Source organism: Ovis aries, chromosome 20 (assembly GCF_016772045.2).
Source record: "Ovis aries strain OAR_USU_Benz2616 breed Rambouillet chromosome 20, ARS-UI_Ramb_v3.0, whole genome shotgun sequence".
Taxonomy (NCBI): domain Eukaryota; kingdom Metazoa; phylum Chordata; class Mammalia; order Artiodactyla; family Bovidae; genus Ovis; species Ovis aries.
This window is the reverse complement of record NC_056073.1, coordinates 50,921,156-50,942,994: the sequence shown is the minus strand read 5'-3', so window position 1 is coordinate 50,942,994 and position 21,839 is coordinate 50,921,156. Positions and strand designations below refer to the sequence as shown.

Below are 21,839 nucleotides of genomic sequence, written 5' to 3'. Positions count from 1 at the left end.
GGCAAAGGGAGTTGTCTCCCGGGGACGGTGGTGGGCGGGGACGGGACAAGGCCCCTGGGGTCGGAGCCCTCCGGAAGGACGGCGCCTCGGCGGCCGGGCCTGGGGCCTGGGGCCTGGGGACGGGGGCTCCGCGGAGGCCGGGCCAGGGCGCACGCGCGCCGCCGCCGCCGCCGGGCGCGTTCTGAGTCTGGGCGGGGCCGGTGGTCGCGCAGGCGCGCGCCTACCCGGTGGGGAGTGACGCGGAGGCTCCCCTGGGATCCCGGTCACCAAAACTCCCGCAGGCCTTTCCCCGGGGAGACTGGGGGCCTGTTACCAGCAGTCGCCGCCCAGCCTTGACTGCCTGGGTGAATCAGGTGCTAATCAGAGCCTTGGGCTTGGCAGCTCCCCTGTCTGGGTTTTCTGAGTGCGCCCGATTTAGGCTGGGTGGGGGGATTCCTACGGCCCTGCCCCACCCACGAAGACCGAGAAGGCTCACCCGGTGGCGAAAGGTGGGCTCGGTGACTCATCTCTGAGATGACCTCACCTCCCGACCCCAGCGGAGCAGATGTCCGGATTTGAGACCTCATACCGTGACTTTGGACGGCTAGTGCGTTCCCTTCTTCAGATTATAAACTGGCTCGAGTAGGTGCATGGGTGTGTTGATTCAAGTGCTTCTGGAAAGCCCCTTCCCTTGCTAAGCACCACGGTCATGTCCACATCGTGTTTCTGCCTGGAGTGGAATACTCTCTAACACAACTGTGTAAGTATTCTGCACGCCTGCTAAACTCCTGACTTCTTCCTTGCAGACAGAACCCTCGAACCAGGGGTTTCATCTTTCCTTTTTATATCCTCAGCAATGCCCTGCACCTAGTGGATGCTTGATAATTGTTAAATGGACAGATGCATTCCTCTGGTATGGCTGAGCTCACCCCAGTGACCTCATTTCATCTGCTCCTCCTCCCTCCCAGAGTCACAGCCACAGGGACTCTCTGTGTTTCCTTGAACCTGCCACCCTTGGTCTCATGACCACTTGACCTTGTCCTTGAGCCTTCGCATGGGCTGTGCTCTCTAACCAGCTGTCTCACCTGTCACTGGCTCTTCTCTTCGAGGGCTCAGCTCAAATGCTGCCTCCTTAAAGAGGTTTTCCTAACCACCCAGTCCAAAGGAGATCCTCCAGTCCCTCTCATATTACTCTGTGCAGTTTTCTTCATAGCACTTAACATGATCAGACATTCTCATATTTATTTGCTCATTTTCCTATATCTCACTAGAAGACCCTCCAGAGGAAAAGGGCCTGTCTTTTAAGGATCTGTTTTATTCATATGGCCAGGAACAGTGCCTGGCACAAAACAGGTGCTCAGTAAATGCTTGTTGAATAAGGTAACACGTTCCAGAGGGCAGTTGTGTCATTCTGAGGAGTGCTGACACTTTGAAAAGAGCCTGCAGACCCCATCGTAGTCATCTCCCTCCTTGTCGATGTCTTCTGGGCCACAGCAGGCGCTGTGCAGGAAGCGCCCCCTCCGTGTGCTGCGACCGTGGCCCCCGTGGGCAGGATGGCATCCAGACCAGACAGCACCCTCCCTGCCCTTTGCTTCTGGAGTGCTCCTTCCCTCCTGCCCTGACACCCTCTTTTCCCTCTGACCTCCCAATCACCTGGGCAGCTCCTCCTCTACTCTGCACCGTTCTTGTGTAGACAGCACAGCATGGTTACTGGACTGCCTGGGGAATCCCAAGACCAACCTCTGATCCTAAATCTCAGAGTGCTGTTGGGCAAGATGATCAACTTTTCTGAACTGTTATTTTTTTTTTTCCCCTCCTGAAAATTTACAAAGCTCCTACCCCGAAATCAGCGAGTGACGCTTATTCTCCTCCTCTGCTGTGCTGCTGCTGCTTCTCGCAGTCAGATGAGCGTGTGAGATCACAATTCCTAAGTCGGTGTTGTGCCCATAAATGACAGGGCCACACCCACGTTTTCTTCTGCCGTTCACTTGGAACAGTTTCTTTCTCTTATTTCTCATAAATTTATTTTTCTAGCTCAGATCAGCTGCTTAACAGTCTCTCTTAAGCTCGGAACCAGCTCTGGCTGCCTCCTAACCGTCAGAAGTGGCACTCTGGCCTACATTCAGTATGGCCTACAAGACTCATATGCCCAGAGCACATTTCAAATTCTGATTTTTGGTTAAGTAAGAAAAGGTGAAAGCATTAGCATCAGAAGTCAGAAGAGTCACAGTGTGTGTGTGTGTGAGTGAGTGTGTGTGTGAGTGTGTGTGAGTATGAGTGTGTGTGAGTGAGTGTGAGTGTGAGTGTATGTGAGTGTGTGTGTGTGAGTATGTGTGTAACTTTGAGTGTATGTGTGTGTGAGTGTGTTAGTGTGTGCGTGTGTGTATGTGTGTGCATATATGTGAGTGTGCATGTGTGTGTGTGTTGTGAGTGTGTGTATGAGTGTATGTGAGTGTGTGTGAGTGTGTGTGTGGGGGGAGTGTGTGAGTGTGTGAGTGAGTGTGTGAGTGTGTGTGTGGGTGTGTGTGAGTGTGAGTGTATGTGAGTGTGTGTGAGTGTGTGTGAGTATGTGTGTGTGTAACTTTGAGTGTATGAGTGTGTGTGAGTGTGAGTGTGTGTGTGGGTGTGTGTGAGTGTGAGTGTATGTGAGTGTGTATGAGTGTGAGTGAGTGTGTGTATGTGTGTGTGAGTGTGTGAGTGTATGAGTGTGTGTGTAAGTTTGAGTGTGTGTGTATGTGTGAGTGTGTATGTGTGTGTGTGAGTGTGTGTGTATGAGTGTATGTGAGTGTGTGAGTGTGTGTGAGTGTATGAGTGTGTGTGAGTGTGTGTGTGAGTGTGTGTATGTGTGTGTGAGTGTGTGTGTGTGAGTGCATGAGTGGGTGAGAATGTGTGTGTGTGAGTGCATGAGTGTGCATGAGTGTGCATGAGTGTGTGTGTATGTGAGTGTGTGTGAGTGTGAGTATGTGAATGTGTGTGTATGAGTGTGTGTGTGAGTGTATGAGTGTGTGTGAGTGTATGTGAATGAGTGTGTGTGAGTGCATGAGTGTGTGCATGAGTGTGTGTGAGTGTGTGTGTGTGTGTGAGTGTGTGTGTGTTGGGGAAGGTTTTCCATAAGAGAGTCTCCCTGTACTGCATCCACCTTCTCCTTGAACCTGACCCCACCTAGTAATCGCCATTGTCTTGCAGTTCAAGTTAAGGAAAAGAGAAAGTCTGGCCCATTCTGACAGGTCCTGGTTCTCTCTTTTCATTTTCGTAGACCAGAGATTTTCAGGTTCAGCTCTCATGCTGAGCTGGTGTCATGCAATTTCCAGGCTCCTTCCTGTCTTCCTCCTCATTCCTTATAGCCCCTGATAATGGGAAGAAGGGAGAGACAAAGACGCCTAGAAGCAGCTGACTTTTGTCACATTTAAGGTAGAATTTGTTCCTTAGTGTTCTCTAATAAATTGTTAAGGCATCATAAGCCTAGTGGAATTTCATGCCACACGAGATTTTTGCTTTTACTTATCTTCCTGCTATTTCCGTGTCTCTCAGCACAGCCAGCATCACAGATTTTGGCAGCAACTCCCCAACAAAGGTTTCATGTGTGCGTAATGTGGAACGGTTACTAGTCATGTGGGCCAACAAGAACCATGCACATGTGGTTAAAGATAACCAGTTAGTGGTGAGTTCAGTGAGCAATAACTTTGAACTTTAAGGTGGGAGTGGGTAAAAGACCACAAGCAGAAGTTCAGCCATTAGAGGCAGCCGAGCCCTTTGGGGTGTTACTGACAGTTCAGAGAGTTGAGATAAACCTTGGCGCAAGCGGGAAGTAGTTAAGTAACGTTCCCTGGCTTTTTTAATGTACTGTGGTCCAGAGTGTCTCAGCCTCGGCACTGCTGACATTTGGGGCTGCACCTTTGTTTTCTTGTGGGGTTGCCCTGTGTGCAGTGTGATGCTCAGCAGTGCCCCTGGCCTCTACTCCTGTGTGCCAGGGGCCCCCTCCCCCAGAGGCTTGTCGGAAGAGCCTCCAGCCCCAGAGAGCAGGGGCACCTCCTGCCACTACCCTCTGTGCAGTGGGGTTACAGGGATATCTTTTAGGGATGAAATGTCTTTATCGGTGTCTCTTTCCATCTGTCTCTCCCACTGATAACCACTTAAATACACACTAATAGATGATGTCAGCCCTCTGCAGAAGCCTCAGGCCACATTGTCAGATTAAAGCAAATTAAGAAGAAGTTAAAATGAAAAGCTAATTAGCCAAATATGACAGAGTTTTTTATTTAAAAGCCCGAACCCAGTGAATTGTGGACAGAAGTAAAAGGAAGTGGAGCCCATAACCACTGCAGCGAACACAGAACGTTTGCTCTGCCTCCCCAGCTGTCCAGAAAGAGAGCGGGCGTCCAGTCGACTGCTTGACCATGAGGATGGGCCCTTCAATGACCTCAGCCTTTAAAAGGCCGCTGATTTCCAGCCCTCCACACACTCTCCTGAATATGAGCTTGGTTTCCTCCTTCCACTTAAGAAGTTTGGAGACCTCAGATCTCAGAGCACTGACTTCTGAAGAGGGTGGTGTCAGGGGAAGACACCAAGAGGAATGAACACCCAGGCAGGTGAGCAGGGCAGAGAGATGTGAGAGAGAGCCTGGGAGAGGTAAATGGGGGGCCCCTGGCATGCATGCAGTTGGGAGCCTGTTGACACATGGAGTCCCCAACAGAGTTGGCAGAGGACGGCCAGCTGTTCGGCAGATTACAGAGCAGAGCATCGGGCAAGGGGGAGTAAGACAGAGCCCAGGTCCCTAATGCTGGAGGAAGGTGATGGTGGTGTCAGCCTGCGGTCATAGCACGTGTGTCTGTGTATAGGTAGTACTAGGTTTCCAAAATTGCACGCTTCACGGGAGCAGGGACAAGCTGTCCTCAGTCTCAGTGTCCAGCTCCTGAAATAAGCCCTGCTGTGTGGGGAAGCTTTTAGATGTTTGTTGACTAAAGAGAGAAAATGCGACTGAGAGGCTGTTGCAGTCACCCAGCCGTGAGGCTCACAAGTAACTCATCCCTTGACTCGGCAGCCCCTTTGCCAATGCTGAGTCAGCCAGGCGCGGCTTCCCTACAGCAGCGGGTTTCCAAGTGGGATGGCTGTGATCTGGGAGTGACTGAAGTCCCCTTGAAATCGATGCTGTGTCTACTGGAGAGAAAGAGACAGAAGTGGGAAGGCAAAGGAGGGGATGACAGGAGGGGGAGGCGTTTCCCGCAGTGTCTTAAGAGCCCTGTGGTCTTCCTCCCGGTCTGCAGCCACGGCTGCGGTCGGCAGAGCCCAGCACAGTCTGCAGCTCTGCCCTTGCCCGCCTTTGCTCTCTGAGCGCTGGTTAGGAAGCATTCCTGGTTTATGAGCATCATCTTGCCGGTTGGCTGTGGTTCTTTTTTTTTTTTTTTTTGCCTGGGATGGTTTGCATTTCCTTCTATCTGGATGGTCTACCTGAGACAACAAACAGGTCCTTCAAAACTTTCCATGGTGAAAAAACCAAAAAAGTCTTCACAGTTGATGGTCCCAGCCCAAAGTATCTGACAAAATCTGAACAACGAGTGTCTTTCTAGATTAGCCGAATAGTTGTCTTTTTCACCCATGTCTGACAGCTTGGGCCTTGCTTCTCACGCAGGCTCGTCTGGGCGCACAGACAGTTGCACTCTCTGCAGTTCTATCTTCATGATCTCCGAACCCTCATGAAATCCTATTCAGAGTGGCCACATGACTGCGATCCAGTGGCGAGGGATATTCCCTGAGTGTCCCGAGTCAGAGGGTCCCGTTGGTCTGCATTCACCACACCTGCGCATCCACTGCCCTCTTGGAGGCACACTTCTGCTTCTTCAAATGCCTTTGGGGCTGGGGCAGCCCAAAGCGGCAGAGAGAAGGAAAGCGCTGCCCCCTTCAGAGAAACTGCCCCCATCTGCTAAGGGTTGCTTTGCAGCTCTTCCCTACTGAAGAGCTCGTGTTGGTCAGCTCTGTTTGTTTGTTTTCTTCCCCTTTTATGTGAAACAGAAATTGAATGGATCTGAAGACATTAGAAGGTGTCTGGGTAGGGGGCTGGAGGGAGAAGGGGGTTTCCTCAGAGGATGGAATGTCCCAAGAGAAATTTCACTTATTGTGAGGGGGAAGTCCACTTCATATTACATAATGGTGTCACTGTTCAACACTCTGTTGACAGTTTACTAATATTTGTCGGTATTTTGATTAGTCATTCATCGTTAAAGCCCTGTGCCTTACGGAAAGACCATTGTACGTGAAGCGCTCCTCGGGTTAGATGGCAGACCGGGGTCGTTTTCTTACCCACAACAAGGCACGGGTGACTTCTCACTGACCACCTCTCGGTCTGCAGGAGGCTGCCTGCCTCCACCCAGACAGGACGGGTTCTGTCAGCGCGGCGTGCTGCCGTTCAAAGCCGCCTCCCAGTGCTGTGTCCTGCACTCTGCCAGCCCTGCCAGACCCGCGCGCCCTCTCTGTGCAGCGCGTCCACTCCGGATGGCAGGCACAGCCGCTAGCACAGGAGCAGCTGCTGCAGGGAGGGTAGGGTTACTGCAGAACGGGCCGTGCTCAGTTAGCAGGAAGTGAGGGTGTATTTCTCTCACATCCAGTAACCCCTGAACGAGGGCAGGGGGCCTGTGGCCACGCACACCCTGGTTCACCAACACACAGCTTGCACACTGTACAGGCTGGAGCAGCTCTCCATCTAAAAACACTTGCACTTGACTTTATACTGACGTCCATTTCTCTCCCATTCTGCTCCAAAGTACAAGGGGGTGCTTATTTTAGCACTTTCGTAATTAAAGCGTCCACGATGGTGCTTTAACCCTATCAAAGGCACAGTTTTGAAGGGGATATGAGATCTCTGTCTCTAAACAGAGAAAACTTTGTGACTTTTAAATGGCAGTCCCCTCCCGCTTGTCACAGTCTGTGGGGCAGACCGAGGACAAGTGCGCTGTCTGTTAGAGACACAGATAACTGATCCTAAGACAGTATGATCTGTGGGCATCTTTCCTCAATGCAGTACTTTCAAAAACACGTCCAGTTTTTTGAAGTATAGAATGTACAGCACTGTTTTGGTTTCAGGTGTGCAACAAAGTGATTCAGTTACACACACACACACACACATTCAGAGTATGTTTCATTACAGGCTGTTGCAAACTGTTGAACATCATGGAATGCACGATATAAGGTGAACGTTTGCTTTTAAAATCTCACTGTTTTCGTTGCAGTCAGAACAGCCAAGCCAGTGGGGCAGGAAGGCCTCTGCTCTGTGGTTGTTTTATTCAAGCCGCGCATGAAGGTTCTTTCTGTTATAAAGGTACGTGTGTGGTTTTTTCCTTGAGTAATAGCAGCTCTAGGACTTCAGAGTCAGTACAAGTGTTGTTCTGATCACCAGTCGCACAGCTGACTGTGACGGGCTCAGAGGTGAGGTGCCTCCTCCGTGGTGGGCAGTCTGTGCTTAGTTATCGCATAGTTTCGCAGAGTGGAAGTGATAATCCCTTAGCCCTCTTTACCTAGTTTCTGAAGAAATACTTTTAGTTTGTATCAGTCATTTTCTGTTCCTTTTAGTTTTAAACATTTTCTTATTTATAAAATGTTTAGTTGTTAGATAAAGAAGAGGAGAAGTTTGGTCCTTGTACTCAGGATAGAGTGTCTTTCATGAGTGGACCCTTTTGTCCAGTTTGCCCAGGGTCCCCTTCTTTCTGGAATAGAATGTCCTGCGTCCTGGAAACCCTTTACTCCTTGGCCGCAGGACAGCTGGTGACCCTTGCTCTGTGGTTTGTTTGGGAGAATATACGTTGGCTTTAGATGAGAGACAGTACCTATTGTTTAAGCAGTTGGTTTCAATTGTTTACAAGTGGCTCCAGGTGTACAGGGGCCCTGCTTCCTCCCCTACAGGGTGGGTCTGGCGGCTTCCAGCAGGCACTGGTCTCCCCTCTGCCCTCGTCATTGGCAGCTGGCACTTGCCAGAAGGGAAGTATTGGTTAAAGAAAAGTCGATGGTGGTATTTCTCCCTGAAGAAAAATACATATTGATATTTCCCGAAACAAATCAATAGTTGTGTTAGGTTCAATTTGAGTATTTTCCACAGAAACTGTCTTGGAGCAACCCTGAAAGCCTAATAGATTTTCCTTAAAATATTAAATCGAAGAGATCGCAATGCTTGAATGAGTATTTATTTCAAGGGAAACAGACTCCTAAAAGTGGTTAGATTTTCACAAAGCAGGAGGTTTGGGTACAGAAGTGTTTGAATTCATAATCTTCTTTCTCCTCTCAACCCCCTCACTGCTTGCTCTCTGTCCTCAGCCCAGTCACTGCTCTGCAGGGAGCGCCGTCTTACGTGTCCTCTGCGGCCCCGTTTCCAAGCTCTGAGGTGGCATGTTCATTCATTCGACTAACATTTGTTGGAAGCCTGCTGTGTTCTACATGTTGTGCCAGAAGCTGAGGATACAGAAATGAAAACAAAACTGTTCCCATCCTTAATTCACATTCATTCATGAGTTATTTGGAAATAGGGACTTAATACATAAATGATTTCCATGTAACGTGATATACTCAGAGCTTGTAAAGCTTGCTTTTAGGAGATTAGAGGAGGTGCTCAGAACTGCCTCAGCTGACTCTTCTTTTCTGTGAAAGTATGTGTCCTTCCATTTCCCATTTCTTGTGCGTGCGTTCTCGGCAAGCGTGTGCACTTGTGTGCGTGTTCTCTTCAAGCGTGTGCACTCGTGTGCGTGTTCTCGTCAAGCGTGTGCACTCGTGTGTGTGTCTCGTCAAGCGTGTGCACTTGTGCACGCGTTCTCTTCAAGCATGTCAAGCGTGTGCACTCGTGTGCGTGTTCTCTTCAAGCGTGTGCACTCGTGTGCAAGTTCTCATCAAACACATACACTTGTGTGCGTTTCAAGCTCAGAGGTTCTGGTTATTTAGGGCTTGTCTTATTGCCACATTCAGAAACTCTCAGTTCATAAAATATTATTTTCAACAGTGTTGGAACGTATGGAATGACGCGTTTCCCTCAGGACTGGACATAACAAGGGCAGCCCTAGACTGTGCTCTTGCTTATGAGCCAAAACTGACAGGTACCATTCTCAAGACAGGACTGGACGTACAGAAACTGCAGGTAAATAAAAGCGGCATGCAACATACAGGTTTGGGAAACATTCAGCCTGTGAAGAGAAAGCTCTTTTCCTTTTTCTTGAGGGAAATGTGGCCTTAAGAGATAGAAGTTTATCATGAGCTAAATCAGCAAATCACATCCGGTGCATATTGAAGAAAACTGAGTCGCAGAACTCGAAGGGCCTTTGGAGCCGTCAGATTGTAGTCTAAGCTGCTGGACGACTGAGGCACCAGAATGAACAGTGGTTTCCTAGGGCCACACAGATGAGCAGTAGCAGAGCACACCTGCTGTCTCAGGCTTTCCCTTGTTATCCGGCCCGTCCTCAGATACTCACACACCTTCCCCCCAGCCAGTGACCAGAAGGGCAACTCACCACAGCCTAGCCCTTCAGCCCTGCTCCCAGTCCAAGCTCATCTAGTTTGGGGCCAGTACTTATGATACAGTGATGTCCTGAACACCCACCCTAGACGGCTGGGTGAGATTCCAGCTGAAGGCAAGGACGGCAGCTGCTTCAGGTGGAAAGAGGTGCGTGCGCAGCAGCCAAAGTCGGCGGTAGAAGTTTTTTCTGGGTTGCAAGGCGGGTGGTGGTGATGGGCAGAGTAGGTTAGGACAGGATAGACACCACTGAGCATCACCGATTAGGCAGGTTAGCCTGTCCTCAGCACTGATGGAGGAAGAGATGGGAAAGGGTGAGACCCGTTCAGAAGCTGCTTCTGTAGCCTGGGGCGATGTGCTAGTGCTCTAAGGAAGTGAGACTGCAAGAGGGTGCAGGGGAGAGTCAGCAGGGAGCACCAGCCAGTGGTTAGACTGCACAGCAGACTGGTCACCTACTGTACAGACCCAGAGGCACGAAATTTAAAAGGAATGGCTTTTATCCCCGAGGAACTTGCAGTTCCAAAGGGAACACGGACAGGGGGTCAGCACTTGCCGTGCTGTGACGTAAGTGCTGAGGGTAGGCGAGGGAAGTCCCAGAGGAGCACCACGTCAGCGTCCCAGCAGGAAATGGAGTGCAGTTGGCGAGCTCATGAGGCCACAGTGAGGAATTGTCTCGTGACAGTGTACCCAGGCTGAGGGCCACAGCAGATGCCGGCAGCAGGGGGGAGCGCGGGGGCACCGCTGCCACACCTGCGCCTGGAAGGGAGGCCGCCAGAAGCCCAGTGGAGGCTGGAGCCGCGACGCCAGGACCCCTGACGAGGGCTGAGGCGGGGAGGTGCTGCGGGCTGGGCCGTGCTCCCCAGCTGTATGTCGAAGTCAACCAGCTCCTCAGAATGTGACTGTGTTTGGAGAGAGGGTCTGTACAAAGGTGATTAAGGTAGAATGAGGCCCTGTGGGAGGGTCAGTCATGCCTGGTGTCCTCATAAGAAGGGGCGACCAGGACACAGACACGCAGAGGGACGTACTTCTTGGGGAGGACACAGGGAGAACTTGGCCAAGGAGGGGGCGCGGAAGGCACCAGCCCAGCTGACGCCTTTGCCTTGGGCCTCTGGCTTGCAGGACTGTGGGCCGTGGGTGTCCTGCTCTTGGAAGAAATGGCAGCTGTTGCCTGTCCAGGCTGTGGTGCTTCGATATGGCAGCAGTTCCAACAAACTAATAGAGAGAAGGGAGCAGCCACGGCAGAGCCGTGACCGTCAGGGAGGCCGTGGGGAAGGGCACCCTAGCCGCTCTCTCCAACAGCTCTGTGATCTCGCTTTAAAAAAGCAACCTGGGGGCCGGCCAAGGAGCCCGTGACTTCTCCACATGTGTACTCTCCCAGGGCTTTGCAGGACAGAGAAGGGCGAGGATGGATTCAGGGGGACAGATAGAAAATGATCAGCAAAGACATCTCATCAAGTTTTGAGAACTCAAGAAAGGCTACATGGAGGAGGTGACTCCTGAACTGAGTGGGAATAATAAAGGAGCTGATAGGCGTAAAGCACTTAGATTTCTTCTGCCGCAGTATGAGTTACGTGCGCTGCTGTTTTCACCACCAGACCCTTGCAGTTACTATTTCTAGCTCAACCTAGCAGTGCAGAAAGGCTGGCATTGCTTTCCCTTCTTACAGACAAGAGGCTGAGCAAACAGCTCATCCTGCCTCAAGCCTGCCCAGCTCAAGAGCGGCCCATCCAAGTTGCATCCTGGTAGCCGTCAGCCAGGTGATGAAGCCTGGGTGAAGGGCAGTCTGAAAGAGGGTATTATAGACAAAAAGTCATGTTGACAAGAGAGACAGTGGCACGCTGGGGATCTGAGGAGGTTTAGCAAGGTGACAACAAGGAATGCAAAGTGAAGAGAGGCGAGACACCAGTGCAAGGGGGGCCGGGCAGCTTAGAGACACCAGTGCAAGGGGGGCTGGGCAGCTTAGAGGCATCTTCATATGCCATGCCAGGAAGTGCCGGCTCCTCAGAGAACTTGGGGACCCTTTGCAGGATTTGGATTTTAAAACGAGCATCTTGAGGGCTTTATGGAAGATACCATTTTAGCAAGTGAGAGTGAAGATGGGGAGATCTCTTAGAAGGCCATTGTCAGATGACAAATACTGAGAATCTTCGATAAAGATTTGCAGTGGGGCCTGGCTGGGGAAAGGGGAGGAGGGAGCATTCATAAGACTTGAAGACTTAGATGCAGGAAATTGGAAGAATCGAAGACCAAAGGTTTGCCCCAGGCTCGTAGCTAGGGTGTGTGCACACGCAGTGATGCCGTTTGGAGGGTGGGAGCACAGGAGGAAGAGCGCTGATGGGGCGGCAACAACTGCCATCTGGTATGCTGAGTCTCACATGCCTCTGGGTCATCCAGGTAGAAAATACAGAGCTAAATTACACCAGGAAATACAGAAACCCCAGTGGTAACTTTTGTTGCATCTTACAACATAAATCACGACATTTTGGTTGCTCTAGAAAGTGATTATTTTTCCTACCTTTGTTCTGAGTGGTAAGCAGATACCACCATGATTAGGTCATAGTTATAAGCATGTTATTTCAATACTTTTTTAAAACATGAAACTATTGTTCCAATTTTACGTAAAGTACTAAAAATAGGGATTGGGAGATGGAAAGATAGTAGTGAAAGCTGGATAAAATGAAGTCTTCCAGGAATAGCAGGTGGAGTTATAGCAATGAAGCAAAAGAGCGACCCAAAGCGGATGGGACAAATGCGTGCGCGACGTGTCTTGTTTCCCCACTGAACGCGAGTGACGGCTGAGCTGCTCAGAAGCCGCAGCCAGGTATGTTGCAGGGAACAGCAGCGAGGGCACTGCCTTGGTGGTCCAGCGGTTGAGCCCACCTGCCAATGCGGGAGACACGGGTTTGATCCCTAGTTCGGGACGATTCCACATGCCATGAGGCGGTGAGCGTGTGCTGCAACTGCTGAAGCCCACGTGCCCGGCGTCCAGACTCCGCAGCTAGAGGGGCCACCACAGTGAGAAGCCTGCTCACCGCGGCTGGAGGGCGCCCTCACACAGCAGAGAAGACCCAGCACGGCCAAAAGAGTTAAAGACCAAGGGTAATGTCTTTGTAAAAAAGACAGTAGCAGGGGCATAAAGAGCAGACAGGCGACTCTGAGCCCCACGGGGAGCGGGTCATGCGCGTTGTGCAGGAGGTGTCTTGCTCTTGCAACATTTCAAATCCACTCAGAGAGGAGCGCCCAGCGAGGAGGCGAACTGTGCAATACTGAGGCTCGCAGAGATAGGAAGAATGCCTGTGTATTCCGAATAGGAGACTTCAGGATGGCTCTGTGAGATTTTAACTTGGAATCATTTATTTTATCATCCATCTCAACCTCAGCGGTTTGGTAGTTCTGACATCCCTAGTTGTGGTCAGCATATGCTCCTTGGAGCCAAGAAGTGTGTGAGAGAAATAGCTTTCAGTGCTCCTAAAAGCCCTTGGCAGAAGCTTTTGTGTGGTTACACTGTTGGTGAAAAAGTGCCCCTAATATATAGTTGACTAATAAGAAAGTAAGGTACTAAGTATTGTATTTTCTTTATTACAATAAAATGCTGTGTGCTTTTTTATGTCCTAATAAAAACAGAAGGACAAGGAGTTGTAAACATCCGGAAAACAAGGAGTGTTTCTCCTACTCTAACAAGTGAGATCTAGATAAACTGTACAGTTATAACTTTCCTTGAACCCATCAAAGACCTGAGGTCATAGGTTAACCAAACAGCTCTGAATCCAAGGAAAGGTAGGCCGTTTCAAGGGCAGAAGGACACCAGCACTTGCCCGCCAGTGGGGGGACACAGTGGAAAGATGTCAGGCCCCAGACAGGTAGGTGAGAGCTACACTTTCTGTAACAGAAGGCTCCAAAGGATACGAGGAGCGCCTGCGCCCTTCCGCAGGCTCATCCCACAGACTTTCACCACTTTCCCAGCAGTGCGATCGGGGGCGGGAGGGGCGGGAGATTGAATAGAGCCCCCTCTCCCCGCAGGGGTGCAGACATGGAGGAGGGGGTGCTTCCACTCCAGGAGAACCTCGAGCCCCATCCAGATCTTTCTTCCTTGTGTGACTGAAGCTCTGTGTCACAGGGAGAGCTTTGAAACATTGTCAGCCTTGGGGCACCAGTGAACATGCATTGTGTCTGAAGAAGGTTTAGAAATAAAGCCTCTGTCTTTGGGGGAAGGACAGAAGACAGTCCTGCCCAGGACCCTGTACCAGGATCTCCTGCCACTGGGAGAGGGCAGGGACTGCAACACACGGGGTTACCAGATTTAGCCATAAAAATAGAGCTAAATTTGAGTTTCACACGAACAATAAAAATTGTGTAAATATGCCACCTCCCAGGAGTAGACAGCTCTTTCTTGTTCCTTAGCGCTCGCTGCCTTCGGATTCAAAACGGGAAAGTCTGTCCTGCTGGTCCCGTGTGTCTCAGAAGGTGTGCCTGCGGCTCTGGGACTGGGCTTCCCCCCCTTCCCAGGGCGTCACATTGTTCTGCATATCTCTGGTAGGTCATGGGTGGCTAGGGTGGTCAGAAAAAAGACTGGTTTTGCATACACAACACATAGTTTTTAGCATTAGTATGGGTTATTAATTTGATGCCTACAGGTCTATGATTCACTCACTGCACTCCCATTTTAACTGATCAAAAACTAAAGTTAAAAGAGAGTGTGAGTGCTAATTGCTTCAGTTGTGTCCAACTCTTTGTGACCCTATGGACTGTAGTCTGCCAGGCCGCCCTGTCCGTGGGATTCTCCAGGCGAGAATATTGGAGTGGGTTGCCATGCCCTCCTCCAGGGGATCTTCCCCATCCAGGAATGGAACCTGCATCTCTCGTGTCTCCTGCATTGTTAGGTGGGTTCTTCACCACAAGCACCACCTGGGAAGCCTTGAAAGAGACTAACTCCGTATAATCATGTGCTGAATAAGTAGAACGAGTGATATTTGTATCAGGCGGTGTGGCTTCAGGGGGCCAGCACTCAACTGTTACTCCAGTGCGAACTCTCTGTATTATGCATGCTTACTCTGCATTCCATTAGAGATAATTACTGAACAATCCCACATGGAATTCAAATGACCGTTTTTAAATAATAAAGTTACTTTTAATAATATTCATGAATTGTCCATATGTTGAGCTGAATAATATAATCACAGATTAGAATTTGTTGTTTTTCATTTCATACACTTATTTCTAGACATCTACTGTGATTCTAATTAATTCTGCCAAATATTTGTTTCTGATTGGCTGAGTGTATCCAAGTTGATGGAGGAAGCAGCAAAGAGGAACCACAATTCCAGACATCATTCTGAAGAATAGCAGAGAACGACGTGGAAATTCCCTTGTCTTAGAGTGCAGACCAACAACGACCGCGAGAGAAGCACAATGATGCTGGGCACGCGTCTGAGCGTCTCGGGAGAGCGTGTTCTCTCTTTAACTCAGAGAATATATAGGCTTAATTTAAGGAACCTAAATTCTTGAATTGCAAAAACTCTTTTAGTTCTAGGGGAGATAAAGTGAATTTACTGAGAGGTTATGGCCTGCCGCGATTCATGGGGTCGCAAAGAGTCGGACACGACTGAGCGACTGAACTGAACTGAACTGAGATGTTACGTGTATGCGCTAATCTGCTGCTGCTTTAACGAGTTACCACTTACACAATTCTGTAGGTTAGAGGGCTGACTGGGCTGAAATCAAGGTGTTGGTGGGGGCATTGCTGTTTGGAGGCTGCAGAGGGGAATCTGTCTCCTTCTCATCGGTTAGTTGGCAGCAGTCAGTTCCTGCAGTTGTGAAACCTGTGTCTGTGTTTTCTCTCTGGCTGTAAGTGACGTCGCTCAGTCATGTCTGACTCTGTGACCCCACGGACTGTAGCCCGCCAGGCTCCTCCGTCTGTGGCATTTTCCAGCAAGGACACTGAAGTGGGTTGCCATTTCCTTCTCCAGGGGATCTTCCTGACCCAGGGATTGAACCCTGGCCTCTGGCACTGCAGGCAGACTCTTTACCATCTGAACCATCAGGGAAGCACCTCTGGCTGCAAGCGAAGGACCGTTTCCTCTTCTGGGGGTCACTGGACCCCTCCCTCCATCTTCAAAGCAGCAGCAGCGCCAGTCCCCTGCACGCTGCGCTTCTCTGAAACACTCTGCTTTCAGTTTCCACCTTAAAGGGTTCACATGTTTAGACTGGGTCAGGATAATATCTCTAGTCCAAGGCTTTAGCCTTAATCCCAGCAGCAGAGTGCATTTTGCTGTGTAAAGCAACATGGAAAACATGACTGATAGCAATTTAAAGAGATAGAAATTATTTTTCTGCGGTAAGATGGAGTCTCAGCGAGGTTAGTTCTGGGTGGTCCGTCAGGGAATTTGTCTCGCATCTTTCTACTCTAGCCCCTTCAGTGTCTTGGCCTTGCCGCTGGTGCTGCAGCCGGGCTCTGTGTCTGCTTTCTAGGCCGTAAGGAAGAGGGAATCACTACAGAATCTCCCCTTCAGGCTTTCCCGTGCGTCTTTGGTCAGTGTGGGGCCAAATGGCCACCTTTGTTGCAAGAAAGGATGAAAGATAGACTGTCTGGTGGAGACAAACTACATTGTCTGGAAAGTCTTAGAGCAACTCTGAGTCACCTCATGAGACGGTCACGAGAGAGATCACCTCATGAGAAGGTCACGAGAGAGATCTAGGGGTTTAAGCAAAGAAGAGTGAGGGAGGGTTCTTGACTAGGCAGTGAACAGTGAGTTCTCTCAGACTCAAAGCAAAAGTGAAGCAACCGGTGGTCAGGAGAGAAATACCCAGCATGTCTCCAAGGAGCAGGAGCACTCCCGAGCAACAGGAGCACTCCCAAGGAGCAGGAGCACTCCCGAGCAACAGGAGCACTCCCAAGGAGCAGGAGCACTCCCGAGCAACAGGAGTTTGTGAACTTTCCCTGAGATAGCACGATAATGTAACTCTCCTCCAGGAACTCTTAACATCTGGGTTTTCATTTCCAGACTTTAAATGCCTGGGAGAAAAACTTTGATTGGCCCATGTTAGGTCAGATGCATACACTGGGCTTATTAATTATCCCTGATTTCAGGGACATTTACTGTAGATGAAATATGGCTGGAAATCTAACCTTGTGCTTTGACTATTCTAGAGAAATGTTAATTATGGGATAAACCTTTAGTCAAGTGATGTCTGTTACATTAAAAAAGTAAACATGAATGAAACTCAAACTTGAAATTCTGACTAGATGACTGTGTCACGGTTTTGTTATGTGATGTTGGTGGCCAACACAGTGCAGCGCCAAAAGTTTTCCCAAATGACATTGAAACATATTCAGAATTATACTAATGTTTACATCTCATTTAACTCACTTTAAGAGAACTACAGTTATTGTGCTAGAAATGTGTAGCGATGATGCTACCAAAACTATGAAGCATGTGAATAACATGTCACACTAATATTTCAGAATTGGTAACCTTTGCAGTTACCTGTTTACCTCTCAGTATGTTTACCTGTGTGGGAGTTCTAGTAACATCATACTCAATGGTGAAAAGCTGACAGTTTTTTATCTAAGATCAAGAACAAGAAAAGGACACCTGCAACCCTGGCAGCTTACCGAAGGGAGTCAATCACCTCGAGCATAGTGTGTGGCAAGACACAGCCTCACACAGCTGCGAGGATTAAGAGACGCGTATAAAGGAGGCTGGTGTAGCGAGGAACTCAGGAGTCCACTGGCTACCTGCCTTTGGATCAGCAGGTCCAAGCCTAGGCCTGGGCATCTGAGTTTTGAAAGACCCCCTGGGAGGCTGCACTGCGTGTGCGGGCTCAGAGAAGCATGGAAGCCACTCAGTGTCTTGCGCATGGTGAGTGCTTGGCAGTTGTTTTTATGTGCAGAATATAAGGGTTCTGTTGCCTTTATTAAGGCTGCCATGACTTTTTAAAATTAAGCACAATGATAGAGCTTGCCCTAAATAAGCAGCTCAGATTATTTTAACTATGAGAGAAAGAGAGAGAGATGGAGGTAAGAACAGAAGAATGGAGGGAGAGAGACAAAACTAAGATGAACAAAGAAAAAATATAAATGCTATTTATGGTCAACAGTTGTACAATGGGGCTTAAAGATTAAATACGAGAGATGTCAAAGGTCTTCAATTCATGGTCATGTATAATTTTTTTGAGGGAAATCTGAATCATTTTTGCTTTACAATGTGTAGAACCAAGTTACTTAGTTGATATGTGTACTTTACCACCGATAAGCACACAAATTTCATTTACAGTTTGTTGTATTCTACTTATCACCATAAATAGGTTAAAGCTTTGTTCTTTGTGAGATGACCTCCAAAGAAATTCAACTGCTATGATACAAAGATAGTTGCAAATTTGGGGAAATGGAAAATATCTCAAAATAATCTAGCAACTGTCAAGGATTTGTTACACTTTTAACATAAGGAAAAGATCTCATTCCATTTTGCAAACAGTTTTCAGCAACAAAAAGTCATATGTAAAGGTTACAGTGCTTAGCATATAGTGTTCCCAATATTTCAAAAGTTTGTCTGCTTTTCTTTGTAGGAAAAAGACAAAACAGCAAGCCTTAGGGAATGGAGAGGATCTACTTTCCAGAGCCACCATGTAATAAGGCTCAAATATCCAGGTGTCAACAACAACCAATTACAAGGCATATAAGAAGCAGGAAAGTATGACCCATGCAGAGAGACAAACTAAATGGACAGAAACGATTCTTGAGGACGACCAAATGCAGACTTACTAGACACAGACCTTAGAGCAGCTTTCTTAGAGATGCTCAAGGGTTACAGGAAGACGTGGGCCAGTCAGGAAAAGCAATGTGTGTGCAAAATAGAAATGTCAATAAAGAAACATGAAGCATGGAAGGGACAGAAAGGAATCTGAAGTTGGAAAGTGTAACAGAAATGAAAAACCCACTAACGGGATTCAAAAGCAAGTTTGAGCAGGCAAAAGAAAGAATCATTAGACTTGAGGAAAAGACAGTTGAAACTATCAGGTCTGAGGAACAGAAAAGGGTTGAAGAAATGGGAATAGAGCCTGAGGGATCTGGGGAACATCATCAAGAAAAGGGACAGAGGCATCATTGCAGAAGGAGAAGAAAGAAAGGGGCAGAGAGATACTTGAAGAAATGATGATATAAAACTTCCTAAACTTGAACTAAGATAAGAATCCACAGATCCAAGAAGCTCAATGGACTCCAAGCAGGATACATTCAAAGAGACCCACACTGAGGCAAGTTATGCTCAAACTGTTGAAAGATAAAAACAAGGAGAGTATCTTGAAAGTAAAAGAGAGAAGTCATTCATCACATACACCCAGCACCTCCAACAAAATGAGCACAGTTCTCACCAGAAACCTTGGAGACCAGAAGGCAATGAGCTCAGACCACCAACGTGCTGAAAGAAGAAAGCTGCCAACTTGGAATCTACACTTAGGAAAACTCTTCCTCAGAAATAAGGGAAAAATTAAGATGTTTCCAGATAAACAAAAGCTGAGGGGGGTTATTAGCATCTGACCTCACTGCAAGAAATGATAAGGAAATCCCCCAGGTTGAAATAAAAGGATGTTAGACAGGAACTCAGAACAGAGTTGTATAGGAGCAGAGGTTTTGCTTTGTATTAAACTCAGACAGGTGTAACCTCAAATTAGAATGTTAAAACTTTAGGATATTAAATGTAATCCCCATGGTAACCACAAAGAAAACAGCTATAGTGTGTGCACAGAAGGAAACTGAAAAAGGAAGGAAACTGTTTCAATCAAACACAAAGTGATACAGTAATGCAGGAAACGAAGGACAAAGACGCAGGGAGCCCTGCAGAAACGAGCAGCAAAGCGGCAGGAGCAAGCCCCTCCTTACCGGTAAACAGTCTAGATGTGAATGGATCACACTCTCAAAGGAAAGACAGGATTGGCAGAATGAATTTTTAAACATGATCCAACTGTATGCTGCTTACAAGGGTTCACTTTAGATTCAAAGACATAAAAAGATTTAGAGTGAAAAGATGGAAAAAGATATTCTATGTATAGAAACCAGGAGAGCTTGGGAGCATATGCTAATATCATACAAGATAAGCTTGAATCGAAAATGCCTGTGAGAGACAAAAAATCTCGGTATAATAATGTTTCAATACAGCAAGATTATATAACAATTATAAATATTTACACACCTAAAAACAGACCTTCAAAATATCTATGAACAAGAACCTGGCAGACCTGAAGGGAGGTATAGACAGTTCTACAATAACAGTTAGAGATTTCATTTCCCATCTTCAGTAATGAATAGAACAACCTGATAGGAGATAAGTAAGGAAATAGAAACTCGAACAACACAATAAACCAGCCAGATCTGCCAAACATAATATACAGAACACTTCAGCTACAGCAGCAGAGACAGAATGCACGCCCCCCTCCAGGGTGCACGGCGCGCTCTCCGAGAGAAGCCATACCCTAGACCACACACCAGTCTCAACAGATCTTCTTAGAAGACTGCTATCGCACAATGCCTTTTCTAAACACAGTTGAAATTAGAAGTTATAACAGAAATAAAATAGAAAAAATTTACATATATGTAATAATATAAAAGTATAGTCTTAAATAAGAAGTGGGTCAAAGAAGAAATCACAGAAGAAACTGGAAAATACTTAGAAGTGCATAAAGATGAAAACACAGTGTGTCAAATGGATACAATGCAGTGAATGGGCTGCAAAGAGCAAGATTAAGAGCTGTAAGTGCTTGTATTAGAAAAGAAGAAGATCGCAAATCAACAATCCAAGTTTATCCTTTAAGGAACTAGAAAAAGAAGAACAAACTAACCTCAAAGCTAGCAGAAGGAAGGAGACAATAAAGATCAGAGCAGAGATAAATAAAGTAGAGAATAGAAAACAATAGAGAAATTCGATGAAGCAGAAGTTGGTTCTTCAAAGAGATCAACGAAATTGACAAACCTGAAGCAAGCTGGCGTAAGTCAGAAAGAAAGACTCAAATCACTAGAATTAGAAATCGAAGTGGGGACATTACTCCCAAACCACAGGTATCCCGAAGAACATGAGAGGGCGCACGGACAGCTGTACGTCAACAAACAGGAGAACCTGTACGAAATGGGCAAAAACCTGGCGACACAAAACTTAGCAAGACTGAATCATGAAGAAATAGAAAATCTGAATAGAGACGGAGCTAGCGAGGAGCCTGAATCAGTAATAAAAAGTCTCCCAACAAAGAAGCCTGGGACCAGAAGGCATTTGAAGAGGAAGTAACGCGAATCCCCCTCAAACTCAGAGAATTAAGAAGAGAGGACTTCCAGACTTATTCTAAATGAAAGTGAAAGTCGCTCAGTCGTGTCTGACTCTTTGTGACCCCATGGACCATACAGTCCATGGAATTCTCCAGGCCAGAAAACGAGTGGGGAGCCTTTCCCTTCTCCAGGGGATCTTCCCAACCCAGGGATCGAATCCACGTCTCCCACACTGCAGACGGATTCTTTAGCAGCTGAGCCACAAGGGAAGCCGAAGAACACTGGAGTGGGTAGCCTATCCCTTCTCCAGGGGATCTTCCCAACCCAGGAATTGAACTGGGGTTTCCTGCATTGCAGGCAGATTCTTTACCAACTGAGCTATCAGGGAGAGGCTAGCAATGCTCTGATACCTAAGCCACAGAACACTACAAGAAAAGAAAACTACAGATGAAGGTCCCTCATGAACACTGATCCAAAACTCTTCTAGAAAATATAATCAAACTGATCTTATCAGCATACTGAAAGTGTTGTACACCATGGACAAGTGGTATTTATTCCTGCAATGCAAAGATGCTCCAGCATGTGAACATCTTTCACGCAGCACACCCATTAACACAACGTGGGGAAATTACATGATCATCTCAGCTAACATAGAGAAAGCATTTGACAAAATCCAGCACTCTTTCATGGATCACTCAGCCAACTAGGAATAGAGGAAAACTGCTCAACACAATAAAGGTCATATATGAAAAATGCACCGCTAAGCTCACACTCGATGGCGTGATACTGAGAGCTCTTCCTCTGAAATCAGGGACAAGACCAGAACGTTCCTTTTCACCATTTCTGTTCGGCAGAGGATTGTACGTTCTGGCCTTTTAAACTTTTTTTCTTTTCAGTTTGGGCTGCTAGAGCAGGATACCATAAATCCAGTGGCTTAAACAATAGACATTTGTTTCTCACAGTTCTGGAGTCTGGGAAATCTAAGATCAAAGGCAATTTGCGTCCTGATGAGAACTCTATTTTTGGTTTGCAGATTGCCTCCTCACATTGCTGAGAGGAAGAGAGAGTGAATCTCTCTTGTGTCTTTTGTAGAAAATAAGGGTTTGTATTGTGTTTATGAGGACT

The 21,839-nt window shown here is 47.7% G+C and overlaps 1 protein-coding gene across 2 annotated transcripts in view; it reads right to left on the bottom strand.

The window, feature by feature from the left end:
• DUSP22 (dual specificity phosphatase 22) overlaps window positions 1–619 on the bottom strand; it is a 48,394-nt gene extending 47,775 nt beyond the window's left edge. For both annotated transcript variants that reach the window (XM_060403552.1, XM_060403554.1), the window contains exon 1: window positions 225–619. The gene's annotated coding sequence lies outside the window, so the exon portion shown is untranslated. The remainder of the gene's footprint in view (window positions 1–224) is intronic.
• Window positions 620–21,839: the final 21,220 nt, after the last annotated feature.